General features: G+C 32.4%; 1 long non-coding RNA gene across 1 annotated transcript; it reads left to right on the top strand.

Moving 5' to 3' along the window:
- The first annotated feature begins 1,205 nt into the window (after positions 1–1,205).
- Positions 1,206–6,709, top strand: LOC127704778 (uncharacterized). Its single transcript, XR_007983494.1, has 3 exons — positions 1,206–1,316; positions 2,598–3,003; positions 5,514–6,709. It is a non-coding gene; the product is annotated as an uncharacterized LOC127704778 (long non-coding RNA).
- The last annotated feature ends 14,689 nt before the right edge of the window (positions 6,710–21,398 follow it).

The following is a 21,398-nucleotide window of genomic DNA, read 5'->3' as shown; positions in this document are numbered from 1 at the left end:
ACACACATGCAGGATGTGTCTGTACAAGGTTAGACTATTGACCCCATGTTTATCACTGAAGTGTGAATTTCCTCTTTTTTTCCAGAGGAGTAGAGAGTTCGTGGTTGGTGTTGTATCCCTTTATTCTCTATATTGTTGATACTCAATATTATTGTTTTGATGTTTTATTGTAAAACTCAAAAGGGTTCGTTTACTTTGAGCAGAATCCGTCATGCGCAGACTTGTTCATGCCATGTAGACCTAAGTGAAATATGTTTTAACATGAACACAAGTCTTGAAATGAATGATGGAAATGACAATGATAGAGTACAGACCTGAGAACCTTTGAAAATCATGAAAATCTGTAGTACGCTACAAAAAGAAAGGGACAGGGCTCCTATAAAATCAATATAAGTAAATATGACTACATAAAAGACACCTAATTCATTTAACTACCCAATTGGAAACAGTTTTATGGATAAAACCAAACAAATTCCTGTTGTAAACAAATATGACAAAATCAGTATGTCATATTCAACCTTACCGCTTTTGAACTAATACATCGTATACAATAGTAGCAAAAAATAACTTTGTAGTTTTGTCTTTCGTGACAAATGATATTTTAGGTGAATTTGACATTATTTGTAAGGTCAAGGTCATTTTGACTTTATATGGTTGAAATCTTCATATTTTGAGTTTTGTAATTAAAAACGTCGTTTTGAGAAATTATATATAAACAAATATTTAGTTCTTATACGAAAATCTACTATTAATGAAGCTGAATCTATACAAGTCTGATATTTGACAGAAAATATAAGAGGAAAACATTTAATTTTTTTAATTGTGAAGTTGACCTTTAACTTTAGTTTTAAAAAAATTAGACCATATCTGATCCTTACGACAGGCTTGTTCTTATAGTACAAGGTTTCTTCTTTCAAATGATATATGATTTAGCTGTGTGTTCGGTGGGGAGATTAAATCCAAAAAATTCTGTCCTTGGTAACCGCACTATATGGCGTGCAAACTTTATATTCGTGTACTAGTATGTATGTTGACTTTTTATATCATAGTATGATTGATTCAAAACGCATCCTAATCGGGAAGAAAATTTCGAATAAATCCCCTAGTGACAAATTTGCAGTTTTTTTTTTCTGATGTGAAGAGCTGCATAATAATTGTTTCCTCAATATAAGTTGCATAATCGATAAGTACTTTAGAAATGCATCTTCCTTGTGTAAACTGTCTACTAATTCAGGAAGTACAATCTGCTATAAAAGAAATGCAATGTCGACAGACTGGAACTATAAACTGTTGTAATTCTAAGGAAAATTGAAAAAGTAAGTATTAGTTTGTTTCCATATTTTAGGTCTAGGAAGAAAAAAAAGAGAAACAAAATACTAATTTACTGAATTCATATCTTTGTTAAATTATTCTAAGATATGTTTGCCGCTGAAATTTAGATTAACAACACATTTTTATATCAAATTTTTCCATAAGAGAATATATAATATTACGTCGAAATTATGAAAGGGTTAGGGTAATTCCAAATTTTGCGATACAAGCATTTGTAACTCTAAAATGTTCGGCTGAAGTTTTGGTAATATTTGAGAATTATACGCTTCCCAGCTACAGTTGCATGAATTGTTATATTATTTCAGTTACGACTGTATTTTTTCATAAGAAGCTACAACGGCCAATATACGAGTTTGAAGGATATTATTTTAACAATAAGATTTCTTTTAATGGTTTTAATTTAACGTCACTGACGAGTCTTTTGCTGACAACGCGTGTCTGGCGTACGAAATTTTAATCCATCTATCTATGCTGAATTTATTTAGCATTGTTTTATTGTTACCTATTTTTGCAATAATGACAGTTCATAAAGTTTCTAATCTGATTTTTTCACCCAATGTTCTATTCTGCACAACTGATCGGAAAAAAAGAGGTAGAGTTGATTACTCCAAAAATAATTTATAGTAAAATTACACTCGCCACACATAAACGTGTCTGTCCAATGTCAGAAAGTTCTTCAAAATAATTGTTTAGCTTAAATATTGGTGATTGTGTGTTTTATTTCATTTAGTGTTGTTATCAGATCTTTAATAATCTTTATTATTCTAAACTTACCTAAGGTCAATTTAGAGCACGATATATAGTAGCCACAAGTCTTGTCTAATGTTGAGGGTCTTATTTTGACTTCTATTTGCATTCTCGTGTTGTATTGTGGTGTTAGGTTGTTGTCTCCCTGGCATATACCCACGTCTTATGTTATCCCTTTCTTCTTTAAATGCATCACAAACATTTTTATTCTTAATACTTGTTGTTACTTTTTTGTCAGTTTTTTATGAATTTCCAGGGAATTTTGTTATTACATATTTTCTCTCCATTTTCTGATTCAATGATATTTTTATATTTTGCAAATTGACTGTAGTTCGGGTTAATTCTTATACATGTAACGATGGTGTATATCACTTATCCTTTATATATCATAAATTGATAATATCATTTGCTTGCATTTTTATTCAGAGAAATTTCATTTTGCATACTCATTTGTTTCGTATACTGATTAAAATTGATTATTATTGGTATTTACATTTCTATAAATTATGTTACCTTAGATGATGAACGTGGTTGGTACTATCGTTGTATATCTGGTTTTGTTATTTGGCGTCAGCGAAGAGTGTAATAGCAATAGAAATGTACACCATTCCGTTAGTGGCAGAGCATATTATCAACGTCAAAACAACAGAGATGACTGGGGAGTTCGTATTGAATATTCAGTAAGATTCAAACGAAGTTCGGAGGTAAAATCTAAAGAACGGAAGTTTCATGTAGAGATGGAGTATGATGGAAACAATCGACACAAGACTCCGCTCAATCCATGTGTATTTAACCCGTATGATTCGAATGGAAAAGGTTATATAACGAAAAGTGATCTGGAGAAGATATTTGTCTATTTCGATGATGGCGTCAACACACCTGAAATTCTTCACAACTTGTTTGCGGAATTGGACATCGACGAAGGTATATTAAAGAATTTAACATTTTGTTTTCTTTATAAAGATGTGGAAAAAGCCAAATTCTATCCTTCATTATTTTGTTGTACAGTCTTAGCGTCCGCTATATATATATATATATATATACAAGTCTAAATTGAAAACAACGTTCACGCCTATATATATATATATATATATATATATATATATACCCGTTTGATTAGTATGCGCTAAACCACTTTGTATATTTGGCTTTCCAAATGTTTCACCTTGAGTTTTTTTTCATGAAGGTTAATCCAGAAACACATTTTTTTTGTGCGTGCAAAACAGAAATCATACATTTTAGTCATCATTTGAAAGTAAATATTTTTAATTAGCTTTTTCGAATTGTACCTATGTGAATTTGAGAACACTTTTATAATATATTTTATTTTACGAATTTTGAGGAATGCAGTACGACCTATTGTTTTGTCCAAGTTCTAAATAGTGGCATGAAAACACTGATTTGAACCCTGCAACATTGTGTATTTGTCTGTCCCAAGTCATGAGCCTGTCGTTTAGTTGTTGCCGTTGTTGATGTCTATCATATCTTTTGTATTGTACATATATCAGGTCTACCGTTTTCTCATTTGAATTGTTTTTACATTTTGTCGTATTATGGGTTTTTGTCATTGTCGAAGGACGTACGGCTACCGCTAGTTGCTTACGTCTACGTCATTTGGTCTCTAGTGGATAGTTGTCTTATATGTAATCATACCACATATTATCATTATACAACATAAAGTATACGATTACAATCAGGATTGATTGACCGATACATTTAATCTGCTGTGTCTCAATTCACTAGCGACTTGTTTTCGTGGTCTTAGATCATTAGATAACAGAATAGTCGTCTGATATGTAAATCAACTGATTGTGTCCTATTCCTGATTGTGACATGTTTGACTACGTGAATGTGCACCTGTGCCTGCTCTTTTTACAGTTAATGCGATTCTCTCAGTTTTTGTTTGTTACCTTGATTTGTATCTTCTCATTCAATTTATTAGATTTTAACATTGGTAAACTTCTGTTACCTAAATATCCCTCATTTGTTAACATCATGAAGTTATGTCATAAGTTGATGCGTGAGGGCATACATCACCAATTTACTCTTCAAGTCATTGTTAAGCATGCCAAGGTCATCTCCTATAAAACTTTATTTTAACGATGAATATAAGCATTTCGGAAGATTGGAATTTAGATCCAAAAATTTCACTTGTATATTCTTTTTCTGATTAAGTAATTAATAGGTTAAGCGTTAGAACTGAAAGGTTCAAATTTTAGGTGCAGAGGTTTATTGAATCGAAAACCATGTTTGTGGAATTGACTCACCAAATTTAAAATATGTAACGGTAGCTTCCAATGCCTAAATATCTTTAAAATAAGAGTCAAGAAAAGACAAAAATATCATAAATTTAAGGAAAAAGATGCCTCTTAGGAATTGAGAATTGAGAAATAAAATATATATTTCCAGTTAAACCGACTACTTTTATAAGAGTATAACATTAGAATGATTATCAGAAGACGCTTACTTCGTCAGCTTACCCATTCTGGCTCCTTTTGGAGTTCAGGCGATTCCACAAGTTGTTTTTCACCTTGATGTGTATTTTCTCAATGGATGTATGTGCTCTGATCATCAGTATACTACTTCCGCAGCACCTGAGATCACCTCGGTTTTTTCTAGGGGTTCGTATTGCTCAGTCTTTTGCTACGTTATGTTTTGTTACTGTTGTTTTCTATTGATCTTTTTTCGTTGGTTTTTTTTTTTTTTTTTTTTTGGCATTGGCGTTGTCAGTTCGTCATCGACTTTTGAGATTGAATATCCCTTTTGGATCTTCTGACTCTCTTTTGCTGTTGCTTCAAATTTATATACTCCAGCCTACTGCTGGCGTTGCCCCTAAACTATTATCAACTTTCTCATTGCAATCCTAGATATAAAATAACGACTTTAAGTATACAAATAAAGATATCTTGCCAGCTATCTTCAAACATTTTTACTTGTTTTACCTGCTGTCTTATGTGAAATAGGCTGATTCAAATGTTATATATGCCACCCATGTTGTGGGACATCACAGGAGTTGGTAGCCATGACATCCGTAATTATATTTCTTATTAAAAAATATTAATTCAGCAAACTGTAATTGATAAATAATTGACAAAAAAAACTCGTGGAAAGTATCAGATCAGTGATGTTACATTCTTTTCAAAAGTGTTGCTATATCTTATCTGTAATATACAAACAATAGATGTACATGTAAAACCTTGAGATTTATTTTCCAAAAAACATAAATTTAAACTCTTAATGCCATTTATAATTATGGTCCATATGAAGGACAATGAAGTATAATTTCATCACAATATAGAAATATTTGTAATAGAATTATTGTTTACAGATGCTGTATGTAAGGATATTAGTAACATTTATAATAGTTTCATTTACAATATGTAATACAATATTATATTCATATAATCAATGTTACTTTTTATACATACTTGTAGACAACATGGTAACAAAAGAGGAATTCAACATAATGAGAGACGATGTTATAAGTCATGAAAGCTGCAAGAGAAGAAAAGACAAAGATGGAAGTAGTGCTGAAAAAAAGAATAACATGACAGTGTCAAATTGATATCGATTGATTGTTTTAATGCCAATATTTTGCTATTTGTGTGGGTGAATCTTCAATCTTCTAATTAGTTCGGAAAGAATAGTACTCACTTTATTTGTATATCGGCTTTGCTTTTCATCACCCTTATTTCATTTTACATACCTTTTTCGTATTCCCTCAATGTACACTATCATTAAACTTATTTTGCATTTGGGTTTCCCACTATAATCGATTTGACAGAAAATTTGTGTTTGTTCTATTTATGTATATTTGAGGTAAGTATTACATCGACACCTTACAGGGTGAAATTCTAATTATTTTAGCTGTTGTCAAGACCTATTTATAACATACACCTAATAGAAAACTAATAAACCGAAACCTAACACCTTAAAGCGTTTAGTCATTATCATTTTGTCCCGAATTTGCATTGGTTATCTAAGCTACAAATTACTCTTTATGAATTCTATTTTATATCAGCTTCTATCAAATGAACTACTTCTAAGACATTCGTACTTCTAATAAGTGCTACTACTTCCATAAAAAAATCTAATTATTCAAAATTGCAATATATTCTATAAAACACAGATATCTAGTATTTTTTTTTCACTATGAAAAACTCTTGTGAGTCTTAGAAAAACTCATGCAGTTAACTCAGTGGACAGTTATCATTTGTTTACATTTTATACCAATCTTCAACATAATCTGATAAAAAAAAAGATGGTTAATCATGTAAATGGTATTTTAATAAAGCAGATCTTAAATTCCTCTGTTGCAATTATAGCCAGTGGCAATATTTTGGTTTGTTTAGGCAAGATTATATGGTCAAACTAATGTATCTGAATTCCAAAGGGTTCTAACCACGCTCCTCTTATTGTTGATCTTTTTCTTTACTGTTATGAATTTAATTCTATGGAAAAACTTAAGAAATAGAACATTGAAAATCACAAAAATATGAATGGACATTTGTAATAATTATAGCTATACTTTGATGATTTACTTGCTGTTGATAATTCTGAGTTTATTTGAAATGCGGAATGTATTTATCCAAAAGAGCTTCAGCTTAATAAAGTTAATAATACTTGTCAATACTGTCTTCTGTTTTAGACTTAACTATATCGGTATAAAAATTTCAATTAAAGATGCCTTTGAAGAAAAGATTTCAACTTTGCCATTACAAACTTCCCTTTGGGGGTGGGGGTGCTAAGTTTGTCTTGTTGCATCCTTTGACGGGTACGTTTCATAATTTGCTAAAATATACTCTAATGTTGTAGTACTATAAATTTGAAGTACCGAAAACGTGCCAAAATAATGTAGTACTTTTATAGTACCTCGAAATTATTCTACTATTTCAGTACCATAATTTAACAGCACTGAATTTGTACTTCAATTTGAAAGTAACAGATTTATACTTTTAATGTGTACATTTGAAGATTTTAATGATTTTTTGGGGGCATGTTGGGAGTTGGGTCATATTGTTAGTAAACGCAATATATACTGACCGACTTTAGAAACGCAACACTAGATTATTCTTTTTAAATTTTTGAATGAATGTGGCACTGTCAAAAGCAATGACTGCCTGTAACAAACGCCAAAATTATTGTCAGAAAGATCAACCAATTCTGTTCCACATGTTTTGGGTTCTGTTTTACACCTTCTGAATATGCTGTTGTTCCACCCATTACAATGGGTTTTGGCAATTATGCGGCTGAAACTTCAGGGCTTTAAATGTTTTTCTTCAGTGGAATCTTTGGCAGTTCAGGTTATGGAAAACGTTTATGACATGAATCTGTGTGCAATGGCATTCGACAATTTGATAAGCAGTTGACGTTGCGGCCGTAAACATGTCTCGCAAATGACGTTGCGTAATCAAATTCTATTGACGTTGCATTGTCACTACATGATGATCTGGTCATTGATGGTAAGCAACAATTCCTGTCTACCTGTATCGATGTCGGAAGGACAGTAAGACGGGTTTCTGAAGTCAAACTGTATGGTTGCAGCACGTTCACGTTTTCTTGTTTGCAGTATTCTTATGGGCTGATTTAGTTTTTTATTCCTCAGTCTTGGCAATATGGAGATGCAACATTTTTTAACTGATTTAAGTGTGGCCAAGGATTAAAAGAACTGTTTCACGAAGCAAAACAAACTGAAAAAATCTTTTATGGGTTTCAAATTTCGCTTTACGAAATTCGTGCGACTTCAAAAATCCGGTATGTTCAATAACCACAGGTAAGTCAGATGTTGATTTTTTCTTAAGAGAAAGAAGTATGGTAAGCATGAACAGAAGTTGTATGAGAATCAAACATGATGTGGGAAAAAAAAATCAACAAAATGAGTGTTGCGTTTTTAAAGTCAGTCAGTATATTATTACTGTTAATCCTTTTCGTTTTAGAATTGTTTTATTAGCGCCTCATTGTTACAGTTTTAAGGTTTATACTTCTACATGCAAAGATGGGTGCATATTCGATCTCTAGGTGATGGATCACAAAAACTTTTTCCAAACCTTTATTCCATTTACTTTTATAGAAATAAACATTTATCACATTATAAAAATTATACAATATATATTTACAATATATTTTTTTCTTTTTCTCTAGGATATTCACCCTATTTACAAAGTCATTGCATTAAAAATATATTTGCGTTTTTTTTGTTTTTTTTTATCCAGGTTAAATTATGTAAGAATAAATAAAGAGAAAAAGAACTTGTATTTACGATGTACATATCGATCGGTCATGACATTAAAAATTATCTCATCTTAAAATGGATATAATTCGTTGATAAGACATTAATTAGACTATCTTAGGTGTAAAAGTGTCTACTTGTTAATGAAAGTAGTTATGGTTTATCATTGTCAAGATCGATGAAGATGACTAACCAAATCGCGTGTGGTTCATATATTTGTATTATATAATTTTAAAACTTTAAAATCTATAAAGTTTAAAAATGGTTAGTAGATTTTATCTGAAATTTAAATTGCATGATATAATATCGTAAACTGCGTAATTTATTTCCCTTTGTCCATTCTAACTTAATTTTAACTTTAACTCCGCTATATAGATGATGTCCTCTCACGAAATAATTCTAAGTTGGGTGACTATGTTGAACGCATCTATCCCATCGAACTTGAAATAAAGGATACAACAGACACAGTTAAGGCGGCCTTATATCTTGACTTACATCTAGAAATTGACAATGAGGGTTGGTTGAGAACAAAGCTTTACGACGAAAGAGATGATTTCAGCTTCTAAATTGTGACTTTTTCATTTCTATGTAGCATATGAAGAATATATCTTCCAGTTGATACGATATTTCCTATCATGATTTCCTTGATAGAGAGTTGCTCCTCACAAGGAAGCTATGTTCCAATCGTCGTAACCACAATCACCCCCAATGGGACCTCAAGAATAGGACTTATCACCAGGTATGTACTTACATGAGTAACCCGACGGGCGCCACATGTAGAGCAGGATCTCCTTATCCTTCCGGATCATCCGAGATCCCCCCGGTTTTTGGTGGGATTCTTGTTGCTCAGTCTTAAGTTTTTTTATGCTGTGTTTTGTAAACTGTTGTTTTTGTTTTTGTTTTGGTCTTTTTCTTTTTCTTTTTTTTTTTGCCAACGCGTTATTTGGTTAATTTTCGACTTATGAGTTTGCATGTCCCTTTGGTATCTTTCGTCTCTCTTTAAGCCTGGACACTTTAAAAAAAAACGCATATATATGTTTAATATGATGACCCTGCAAATAGGATGGATACCCTAGAGAATGAGGCAGAAGTTACTCTTTGATAATGTAAGCTAGCCAGAGAAGTGGAAACAAGAGTATCCTAGGAGCATGAATCGCTCAGCTGTTAAAAATGTTCGTTTATTTATATTCATGTTTAGCTCACCTGGCCCAATGGGCAAAGTGAGCTTTTCTCATCACTTGGCGTCCGTCGTCCATCGTCGTCGTCGTCCGTTAACTTTTACAAAAATCTTTTCCTCTGAAACTACTGGGCCAAATTTATCCAAACTTGGCCACAATCATCATTGGGGTATCTTGTTTACAAAATGTGTCCGATGACCCGGCCAACCTACCAAGATAGCCGCCATGGCTAAAAATAAAACATAGGGGTAAAATGTAGATTTTGGCTTATATCTCTAAAACCAAAGCACTTAGAGTAAATCTGACTGGAATAAAATTGTTGACCATGGCCAAGATATATCTGCCCTGAAATTTTCAGACAAATCGGACTACCCGTTGTTGGGTTGCTGCCTCTGAATTGGTAATTTTAAGGAACTTTTGCAGTTTTTGGTTATTATCTTGAATATTATTATAGTTAGAGATAAACTGTAAACAGCAATAATGTTCGGCAAAGTAAGATCTACAAATAAGTCAACATGACAAAAATGGTCAATTGACCCCTTAAGGAGTTATTGTCCTTTACAGTAAATTTTTAACAAATTTCGTAAATTTTTGTAATCTTACAAAATTTTCTCCTCTGAAACTACTGAGACAAATTTAACAAAACTTAATCACAATCATCATTAGGGTATCTAGTTTAAAAAATATGTCCGATGACCCTGCTTGCCATCCAACATGGCAGACATGGCTAAAAATAGAAAATAGGGGTAAAATGCAGTTTTGGGCTTATATCTCTGAAACTAAAGCATTAGGAGCAAATTTTATAGGGTAAAAATGTTCATCAGGTTAAGATCTAAAGAACAATGTTCGGCAAAGTAAAATCTACAAATAAGTCAACATGACCAAAATGGTCAATTGACCCCTTAAGGAGTAATTGTCCTTTATAAAAAAAATTTAACAAATTTTCGTAAATTTTTGTAATCTTTTACAAAAATCTTCTCCTCAGAAACAACTGAGACAAAGGAGTAGGTTCGATAAGGCCCTAAAATGACCCCCCTTTTTAGCGTAAATTTCAAATTAGGATTCCTGATCCTTAATTTGGTTGAAATCCGGCCAATTTATCAAATTTCGCCAAAATCTCTTATTCTGACTTATTTGGGATGTTAACATCAACGCTTTAGAATAAAACTTTTACACAAATAGTTCTATTTAACTTTCTCACATGTCTTTAAGACAACTTAAAACATTTCTTATCTTGTACCATTGCACTTTATAATCGGGGCCGAATATGGCCATTACCAAACTTACTCCTTTAACCAAACTTGGCCACAATCATCATTAGGGTATCTAGTTTAAAAAATGTGTCCGATGACCCTGCCTGCCAACCAACATGGCAGACATGGCTAAAAATAGAACATAGGGGTAAAAAGCAGTTTTTGGTTTATATCTCTGAAACTAAAGCAAAAGTATAACGGTTGCATTATATCATGCAGCAATTGTAAATAAAAATATCAGTTGAGCGACACAAGCTCATTGGAGCCTCTAGTTACTTTTATTGCAATCAGTTTCCGTTTGTTTATTTATGTATTATTTGAAAAAAAAGTTTACGATGACGACAGACAACGACGACGTGATGTGAAGACCATATTTAAAACTGGGTCCATTTGGCCAGGTCTGCTAAAAGCAGTTCTTTATTCATTGTTCGGCCACCAAAAAATGTAACATAAAACAAATTTACTACATTTGAAACAAGCGCACTACCAAGAGATCACTAACAGGGTTTAGATAACCTTAGAAGCTTTACACTTATTTTCAGTTTGGCTTGAGGTGTAATATTGAAATATTTGTTTCGAATGGGTAGATCGCTGGTTAGCATCCAGACAGCAGGAAATGACTTTTTGACATTGATGTCACGTGTACGCCTTCTATAGGAGAGTATGTTTATGAATTGATTGAAGATGTTAAGTATCAAATATCAATTCGACAGCAACCCTAAAGGTGATAGAAATCCAAAAGACATCTCGAGGAACACATGATATATACACAAGATAATTAGTATGTCTTCATCCAGTTTACATTTTTTAAATGTACTAGTAACCATAAATCACAAATTCTTCATTTCCTGTTTTCAATACATTTTCTCCATGTTCTCTAATAACCTTATATCTCAACCCAAAATGACTTTTTCCACGAATTATACCAATGTATATTTTTCGTATTATTTTAGTATGTTGTTAGTACAAGTCCATATTCTAATTTGCACTCAAAAACCTTGTGTAACAGGTTCACTGATAAAAAGGAACAATAATAGTTTAGATGAAAGTTTAAAATTTGAATTGGTCTCAACAAATAAATGACATACAAAGTTAGAACTACTAAATTGAGGCATGCTCTGTCAAATTGAATATAGTGAGAAAAGACAGTACAATATAAGTTTGATAAAAATATGAATTGCAGAAAGAAGAAAAGCATACAAAATTAAATAAGTTAAAGGTGTCAGACCACCAATTCAAAATCACCATCTATTCAAACATTTTTTTTACATTTTCACAGATTCCTTAATACTCTACCTTAAGTTCAACTTCATAGAAACCAGGTATATCCTGAATTTAACATGTATCACCTTTCTACTTGCCAATTTTCAACTAATGTATAAAGTCTTGTAGTGAAACACTACCGTTCGGAAGGCAACTACCACTAAAATAACCCCTGTTTTTTTTGGAAATCTTAAATAAGTATAATATGAAGCGCATTAATCCTCTATTTTTAATGCAAACTCATGAATAAGTAAAATTTGGCTCAAAATGGTCTAAATATATTTCTCTTTCACCAAAAGTTTCATTTCTGCAAATTTGCTGATTAGTTTAAGTAAACAATGACATCAAAAGCACTATTTTTTGTCAGGAAAAGGGCTACTTAAACATATGTTCTAAATTGGTGGTCTGACACATAAAATGATATGCAAAGCAAGTATATAATTGAAATGTTCATATTATGATGTGAACCAATTGCTTTTCAGTGCGTTGTTTTGTGCCAATACGAAGAAAAGCAGTTTTCATTCGCTCAAATACCTGAAGAAGTCAAATACTGACATCAATAAAAAAAAATCAAAATCATTTCAATAATGTCCTGTTCTGTTCAGCTGTCATAGCATCTTTGTCCTTTCTAGTGTTACAACTTTCTTGGGTGATAACATCACCTTTCTTTATGTTGAATTCTTCTTTTGTTACCATTTTGTCTACAAGTATGTACAAAAAAGAACTGTCGCATCAAAAGTTCAAGGAAAAGTTGTTTTGAGAAATTACTAGATTTCTATGGAAAATATTATTTTGCTATATAAAACTTAAAATACCTAGAAAACAAGATATGGCAAGAAAATTCTTCTTTGAAGCTCATGACCAAAAGTTTGAAAAGCCGAAAACAAAAAAAAACTATTGAGCGCATAACCCCAAAATGTTAACTATTCTTACGTTCTTGTCGATAGGAGACGTTTAAGTTATAATATTTCTTAATCCCAGTCAAAATTTTTACCTGGAAAATATTTTCATTTACATTGGTAAAGAATAAATTGAAGTGTCGGCTTTTTGTCTGCGTCTAAATACACAGCCACGTTTTTTGTAAGAATTCGGACTTTGATTTCGATGCATGTTCGTTGTTTTAATAGAGAGTGAAATTTCTTTTGCTTGTAGAGTAACCCCTTGAAATAATTCAAACTCCGAAACAGCGTAAGATAGGTCAACGTAGCGTAGCAGAGGCAGCTGACTAAAGTTGTCGTCAATTTATTTCTCAGGGAAAATATATAAGAAATATTTCCCTGGGAGAGTATAATATTTCTGGTGCAAAATATCGGAAATACTTACGCGTAATTAGTACCATCTTTCTGTTTATTTCCCTGGGAAACTTTGAATACCAGTTGAATATATATAGTTTCCCAGGGGAAAATATTTGTTGTCCGTTTCCTATGGAAATCATTCATTTTCGTTACAAATGTATTCTTTTTCATAAAAATAATCCTATATGATATATTCCTTTTTGTATCACTGATTGTTCGTGTAATTCTCTGAAGTTAAACTTTTAATGTTTAAATGATTTCAGTAAGTAATATTGAATCATGTTCAGAAATCTATGCATTTTTATAACATTGTATAGGGGAGAAAGTCGAATTTCTATTGTTCCCCACACAAAGCACGTTCCCTTTGGAAATTATTTATTTTATCAACAACAAAGAAGTAGTTTATTTGTGTATATTTTTCAAAAGTGTCAATAACCTTTTTCCAGTTTGTTGTAATATTCATTTTTCGTATACCTCTGAAATGATGAAGTATTTCGATAGAGTCAGCTAAATTTCAGTCACATTTAATCAAAAACAATTCCCTTGGAAACAATCACATTTAATTGTTTTTTACTTACTTAAATAGATAATTTTTATTGCTATATTTTTTCCTGGATAATTTTCAAAATCTTTAAACAAGATACTCTACTGTTTATAGTTGTTAGTAATGTTAAGACTAAATAAATCATACATCTTGAACCAAGACATCCCATAATATAATAGTGTTTGTAAGAATCCTCTCAAATGAAGTATTAGACTAGTTGCTTGATTTTCATTAGTAGTACTTAATCATGTTCACCTTAGCAAATCTCCGCATCTGTCCTACCCTATATATAGATAACAATTTAGAATTTTATGCGACTGTCAAGTGAGAGGTTTAGCTTGCTTTAAAACCAGGTTTAATCGACCATTTTCTACATAATGAAATGCCTGTACCAAGTCAGGAATATGACAGTTGTTTTCCATTCGTTTGAGCTTTTGATCTTGCCAATTGTTAAAGTACTTTCCGTTTTGAATTTTCCTTGGAGTTCGGTATTTGTGTGGTTTTACTTCTTTTTAAACGTATTGTTACCCCAAAAAAATGTTTGTTTGGTAGTTTGTTTCCTGGAGAAAATAGATTATTATGTAGTGTTTCCAAAGGAAATGTTTTTGTTGTCTGTTTCCAGGGGAAATTATACGTTTTCTACATTTATTCATGTATAATTTCCCTTTGAAACAGAAAACAAAAACGATTCCTTTGGAAAAAATACATATTCATCTATTGTCCCTGACTAGTTTCCATCTATTATCCCTGACTATTTTCTCCAGGAAACAAACCACCAAAAACAATTCCCTTGGAAACAATACATATTCATCTATTTTTAGGTTCCCGAGGAAACAAACCATCGAAAACATATTTGCTTGGGAACGTATACTGTTTCATCTATTGTTCCTGACTAGTTTCCCCGAGATACTAACAATCAAAAAACGTTTCCTTGAGAAACTTAACATGTTAATTTTTTATCAATGAATAAATTCGCTAATCAAAACAATGAAAAAACGTTTCTATGAATAACAAAGTTATCCGTGTATAATTTCCCTTGGAAACAGACTACAAAATATCTCCTTTGTAAACATTACATATTCAACTACTATCCCTGACTAGTTTCCAAAGGAATCAAACCACCAAAAACACATTTCCTTTGGAACGTATACATATTTATCTATTACCCCTGGTTAGTTTCCCGAGAAACTAACACCCAAATTAGTATTAACTTGAAAACTAAACATTTTCAATTTAATCAATGAATACATTTTTAAAAAAACCCAACAAACTTTTCTTTGGGTAGCAATACCTATTAATCTACTATCTCTGACTAGGTTCCCCGGGAGACTAACAACCAAAAACATTTCCTTTGAAAACATTACATATTAATCTACTATCCCCGACTAGTTTCCCTGGTAAACTAACAACCCAAAAACATTTCCCTGGGAAACAGTACATATTGATCTACTATCCCCGACTAGTTTCCCCGGGAAAATAAAAACCCCAAAAAACATTTCCCTAGGAAACAGTACATATTAATCTATTATCCTTTACTAGTTTCCCCGGGAAACTAACGACCAAAAATCATTTTCCTGGGAAACAGTACATATTAATATATTATCCTTGACTAGTATCCCCTGGAAACTAACAAACAAAAACATTTTCCTTGGAAACAATACATATTTAACCATTATCCCTGACTAGTTTCCCCGGGAAACTAACAACCAAAAACATTTCTCTGGGAAACAATGCATATTTTAAAATTACTATCCCTGGCTGGTTTCCCCTGATAACTAACAACCAAAAACATTTTCCTGGAAAATAATAATTTTTACGGAATTCCCTTTTCCGTGCTTGCGCAATGACTGGCCGTCAAAATCATCCATGTTATTTGTTATTTTTGTTGTCATGGGCGGGAAAAGTAAACAATGGAAATACAAGAAAAGTTGTCTGCATATGCAAATGGATTACCGGCTGAGGCAAGGATAAGATAAAGGGACAAGTTACTCATCAACAAAAGATACGAGAGCCTCCCCGGTCACTACACAGTTCCCAAATCAGAATGATTGAACGACCCGAGTATGTGGCCTGAACTTGACTTCGGTCAAGTTTATCTTTACCTTATTGAAACTCCGGCTATGATCACTCCAGTTTAACAGGTTTGGGAAGATCATCATAAATGTGTGTCATTCCCATTTATGGGCATTATACCCCTAAACCGGCATCAATATGCAATGATAGAAATATAAACTTTTGGATTTCATGGTATTTCCTGCAATGGTGCAAACAATCAGGTAAATGACAACATTTTGCCCAGAGGGCATAACTAAAATACGATCTAGATAAAAATGAAAAGCTTCAAAAAGTTGGAATTTGGGAGGCCATTATCTTTGTATACAATTCTCATTTGAATCTAGGACTATTAAACTAACATTATATTATGTCCCAGTTTGAAATATTATCTTAAACGAGTAAAATGTTGCCATTTGTAAATATGTTTGAGCAATGACAGCTATAATGATGAATTACAAAATTCAATTTCTTATCACTGTAAGGGGGCTACAATTTGATTTTTATGGGGGGGAGAGGGGGGGGGGGGTTAGGATGAAATTTAAAGGGAAAAAAAGGCAGGACAGGAGTTTTGAGTAAAAACAAAGGCAGGATGAGCAACTTGGCAAAAAAAAGGCAGGATGACAATTTAATATGTAAAAAAATTCAGGATAAGCTAATAAAAAAAGGCAGGACCGAATAGAGTGAGAAATAAAAAGGCAGGACAGAAATTACAACAACAAAAATGCAGGACAAAATTTTTCATCCTAGCCCCCTATAAAAATCAAATGGTAGCTTCCTAAATTGATACCCAATATTGGGTATTATTACCAGTACCCATTTTAGAGGATCTTCCCCAACCTGTTCATCATTATGCCGTCAGGTGATGTCAATCATAAAGGCAGTGTTTACACAACAAAATGTACATTCAGTACACTCAAATTTATGCATCTGGAAGAGGCATTGCAAAACCCTAGATGTAAATTAAAATGCATTGTACGTTCAAGAAAATTGAAAAGCGTCCTGTATAATTTTGATGTGCATTTTGTTTCGTTCAAGTCTGGAAAAGATGGTATATTAACAGCAAACACCAGAATTTCTCTACATGATATCCTCTGAGTAACACAGATCAAATTATAAAAAAGATGTATGATTGCCATTGAGACAAATGTCCACAAGAGTATATAGTCTTTACAGCCTTCAACATTGAGAAAAACCCATACCGTATTGTCTCCATTTACGTTAGGGGAGCCTGTACTTTATGGTAAAGGGTAAATCTTATTTCCTCAAAGTCCTGTCATTTGGTTTGTCCAGCTAGTCTTTTATTTTGTTAACATAACGTTGCCTAAACCGGAGGAACAAAATTACCAGCCAGGATCGCATAGCCTTATATGGCTTGGGTCCCCTTTAGGTTACAGAAGGCCTTTTAATAACCCAGTTATGTGCAGATACATGAAACTATTATCCTTTTCAATCCAAACAGTTCATTTCAATTACATGTACATGTACCAGTATTACAGGTCAGGGAGGAACTTTTTAAACATTATCAAGACTTACAAATGTAGTTTATTTGGCGCCTTCTGTTTATTTAATTCAAAACTAGCTACTTTATTGATAATCTTTAAGTTTATCCAATAAAAGTTCTAACATTTTATACATGATAATGAATTTTTGAGCATAAAATAAGTATCCCCTTCCACATTAGATGGTTGTTTTCAGGCTGGTTTTTTTCTTAGATTTAAAATTTTCAATTTTCATTGTTGTATTTACACATTTTGTTAGCAGTATCTTTGGCCTGCTATAGCTCATTGTTGACAGCTGTACGTTTACGTGTAGTTCACATCTTTTCTCCCTTTTGGTGGATGGCTGATTTGTTAGCAATCATTCCACATCTCCTTATTTTGTTACTGTTAGCGATGCTATTGATACAGTGAAAAGAAAGTCACTTTTACCATACCTATGTGCAGGACATTTAGTGCCAATAAGAGGAAATGAATGTTCCTTGAATGTACACTTTTTCATTTATGCAGACTTTGACTCATGTGTTTCCCCCTTCCCACTTAACTTTGTCCTAGCTTACTTTTTCAGTCTTTAAATGTAAAAGATTTAAGATGAGGGATTATCAGACCTTCTTCAACAAAAGATGAGTCAAAATGTCAAGTGTTTATTCAATTTGTCATATTATTTAGAACTTTATATTTGTTGTTTTGAACTAGCATACAAATTTCTGCCATTTTCATTGTTGAGTTTATGACCTTGGGGATACCCAGAACTCTTTACACACAAATATTTATCAAATCTGAGGAAGGATAACCTTATGAATCATGTGTTCATAACATGGTATAAAATTGAGAATGGAAATGGGGAATGTGTCAATGAGACAACAACCCGACCAAAGAGCAGAAAACAGCCCAAGGCCACCAATGGGTCTTCAACACAGCGAGAAAATCCCGCACCCGGAGGCAGGCTTTAGCTAGCCCCTAAACAAAAATGTGTACTAGTTTAGTGAAAATGAACGTCACACTAAACTCCGAAACTAAAATTAAAAAAACATACAAGACTAACAAGACTAACAAAGGCCAGAGGCTCCTGACTTGGGACAGGCGCAAAAATGCGGCGGGGTTAAACATGTTTTGTGAGATCTCAATCCTCCCCTATACATCTAGCCAATGTAGAATAAACAAACACACAGCAATACGCACAGTAAAAATCAGTTTAAAAGAAGTCCGAGTCCGATATCCGAATAGGTAACAGAAGAAACTAAGCAAAATGACAATGATTTTTGTATATTTTTATATCCTATTTAGATTAGGACTGGGATTGTTTTCAACAAGCAGACTTAATTAATGGCCTCAAGTTAGGCATTTCGTATGGCATGTACATGTACAAGCCGTTTTCTTGAAAGTTTATAAGCAAGTTAGATGCAGTCTCGAATTACAAACATATATGGATTGCTGTTCCTGGTACGTGGGTTCGATTCCCACCCAGGGCTTACATTAACTATGTTACTTGTACACATACTATTAATGCATGAAATTGTTCAGTTTTTTACATGTGAAAATTGCTAAAATTTTCTTCAAATTTAGTGTTTGACATCGTTTGTTACCTCTAAATAATCTGAATGTCATGTATTATTTACAAGATAATATTTAAATATTTTTATACATGCATTTAATAAGATAGTTATTGACATCATATGATTGTTTTCCTATTCAGTATTTATTTTATCATAAATAAGGGTACACATAACATTTTTGCTTGTGCAAATGGAGGAAATTGCCCTGTGCCTCCACCAGGAATATGCATCCAAAGTTGTAAAAAGTTTATTTTTACATATATTCAGTTAATTAAATATATATATATATATATATGATATGATTAAGAAAGTTATTTATGCGTATTAAAAGGACATTTCAAGAAATCACTTTTTCAGTTTAAATTCAAGCTGTGCTTGCAAAACTATTTTTTTGCCTAGGACTTTTCTACTTTTAAACTATTATTTAGAAGTGTGTTTTATTATTGTATTTTGTCAGGTATGTTGAAAGTGGTCATGTAGACCAGATAAAGATATATGATGTCGGAGGATGTCCTTTCTGTTTTTTGAAAGCAGATGTGATAGGGTCTATGAAAATCCGGGAAAAACCACACCAACCTTGGGTCTGCCTTGCTAAAGAAACAGCGGATATTTATTGTGCACATCGTACATGTCTAGCAGGGTATGAAATTGGGAATACATTTTCTTTTGTTCACTTTGAAAAATTGCTCAACTGAATCTTTAATGACCCACTTGGGCTTTACTCCATTATGAATATTATTAAAACAAATGCAATTTAAATGGCTAATCACTGTCAAATCTAGATCTTAGAAATATTCTTCAAATACAATCATTTTTGATGAGTTATTTTTCAAGCATCATTAAAGTACTTCAAGTGAGATATTTGTCACAAGCATCAGAAAACAAAGTCAACATAATTTCTTTACCTGAAATCAATAAGCAAAATATATGCTCGTTCAAATCTAAATCATACCCAGCCTTCAAAGGTGCCAAAGATATGATATCATTTGTTTCTTGATCTCTAACCAAATCCATTCACATGGAATGGTAAAACACTGGTAACATTGTGACTGATGTTCCATAGGACACCAAGTCACATAAATCAATATACAATGTATGCTTGTTTACTGCTTTGTGTCAGACAAAAAGTAAACAATGAAAGTCAAGATATATTTATTCATATATAATATTGAATGAACCAGACCTTAATGTTGTTGAAACAACTTTTTCAGACTTAGACAATTTATATCTATGCATATAGTATAGATACCTTTCCTGTGATAAAACACGTGAATGTTGCCCTCTAGATGCCTTTTGGTTATTTTTGTCCTTTGGGTTGCTGTCTCATTGATTTATTTCCCATATCCCCTTATATTCATAATCAATAAAATGTGTTAGGATATGTTTGAAAAATAAGAGTAGGTCTAGAGGCAGAAAACACACTTTTTTAAAGATTTATTTGACCTAAACCAAATTGGAGATTTCACATGAAAAATGCATTTTTATTTAATTCTGGAAGATTCCATATGTTATAAACACATATACTACATAAAAATGACTGGATAATACTAACATGTCATACTGGCATGACTGACAATCATAATGGTCTTCTAAACAAGTAGCATAGAAACCAAACACTGACAATCATAATGGTCTTCTAAACAAGTAGCATAGAAACCAAACACTGACAATCATAATGGTCTTCTAAACAAGTAGCATAGAAACCAAACACTGACAATCATAATGGTGTTCTAAACAAGTAGCATAGACACCAAACACTGACAATCATAATGGTGTTCTAAACAAGTAGCATAGACACCAAACACTGACAATCATAATGGTCTTCTAAACAAGTAGCATAGACACCAAACACTGACAATCATAATGGTCTTCTAAACAAGTAGCATAGACACCAAACACTGACAATCATAATGGTCTTCTAAAAAGGTAGCATAGACACCAAACAAATGCAAATAAAGGAAAAATATCCACGTCATTTGAACTCTGGTGGATATTGGTCTCATTGGCCATCATACCACATCTCCTTAATATTTTTATACTGTACAATATATGTTGACTGATGATTGCTTTATACCGAATACTGTGGCAAATAGGCCATAATATAATATATATATAAAAAATGCTTTATTACATTTAATTCAGAGTTAGGAGTTAGATATGGTAGATATGGTATGACACAAAGATCAGTTACTAGTGATGAATGTAAATTGAACAAAGTTTTTTTAAAAAAACAGGTAAAATTTATATCATATGAGTTGGACTTCTTCTTTGTGTATGTTTGACCTACACTAAGGAACCAATACTGTGGTGGAAAGACTATGTATCACATGGTAGGGGTCACTGATTGGTTGAGGTGGGGACACGGACTATTAGTCTTCATTAAATAAACACACACACACACACAATTTTCTGATGTTGATTATTGAAAATTGTATACAATATTCAAACAA

Source organism: Mytilus californianus, unplaced genomic scaffold (assembly GCF_021869535.1).
Source record: "Mytilus californianus isolate M0D057914Y unplaced genomic scaffold, xbMytCali1.0.p SCAF_6, whole genome shotgun sequence".
Lineage (NCBI taxonomy): Eukaryota > Metazoa > Mollusca > Bivalvia > Mytilida > Mytilidae > Mytilus > Mytilus californianus.
Note: the sequence above shows the minus strand (reverse complement) of the source record. Positions and strands in the feature narration are given on the sequence as shown.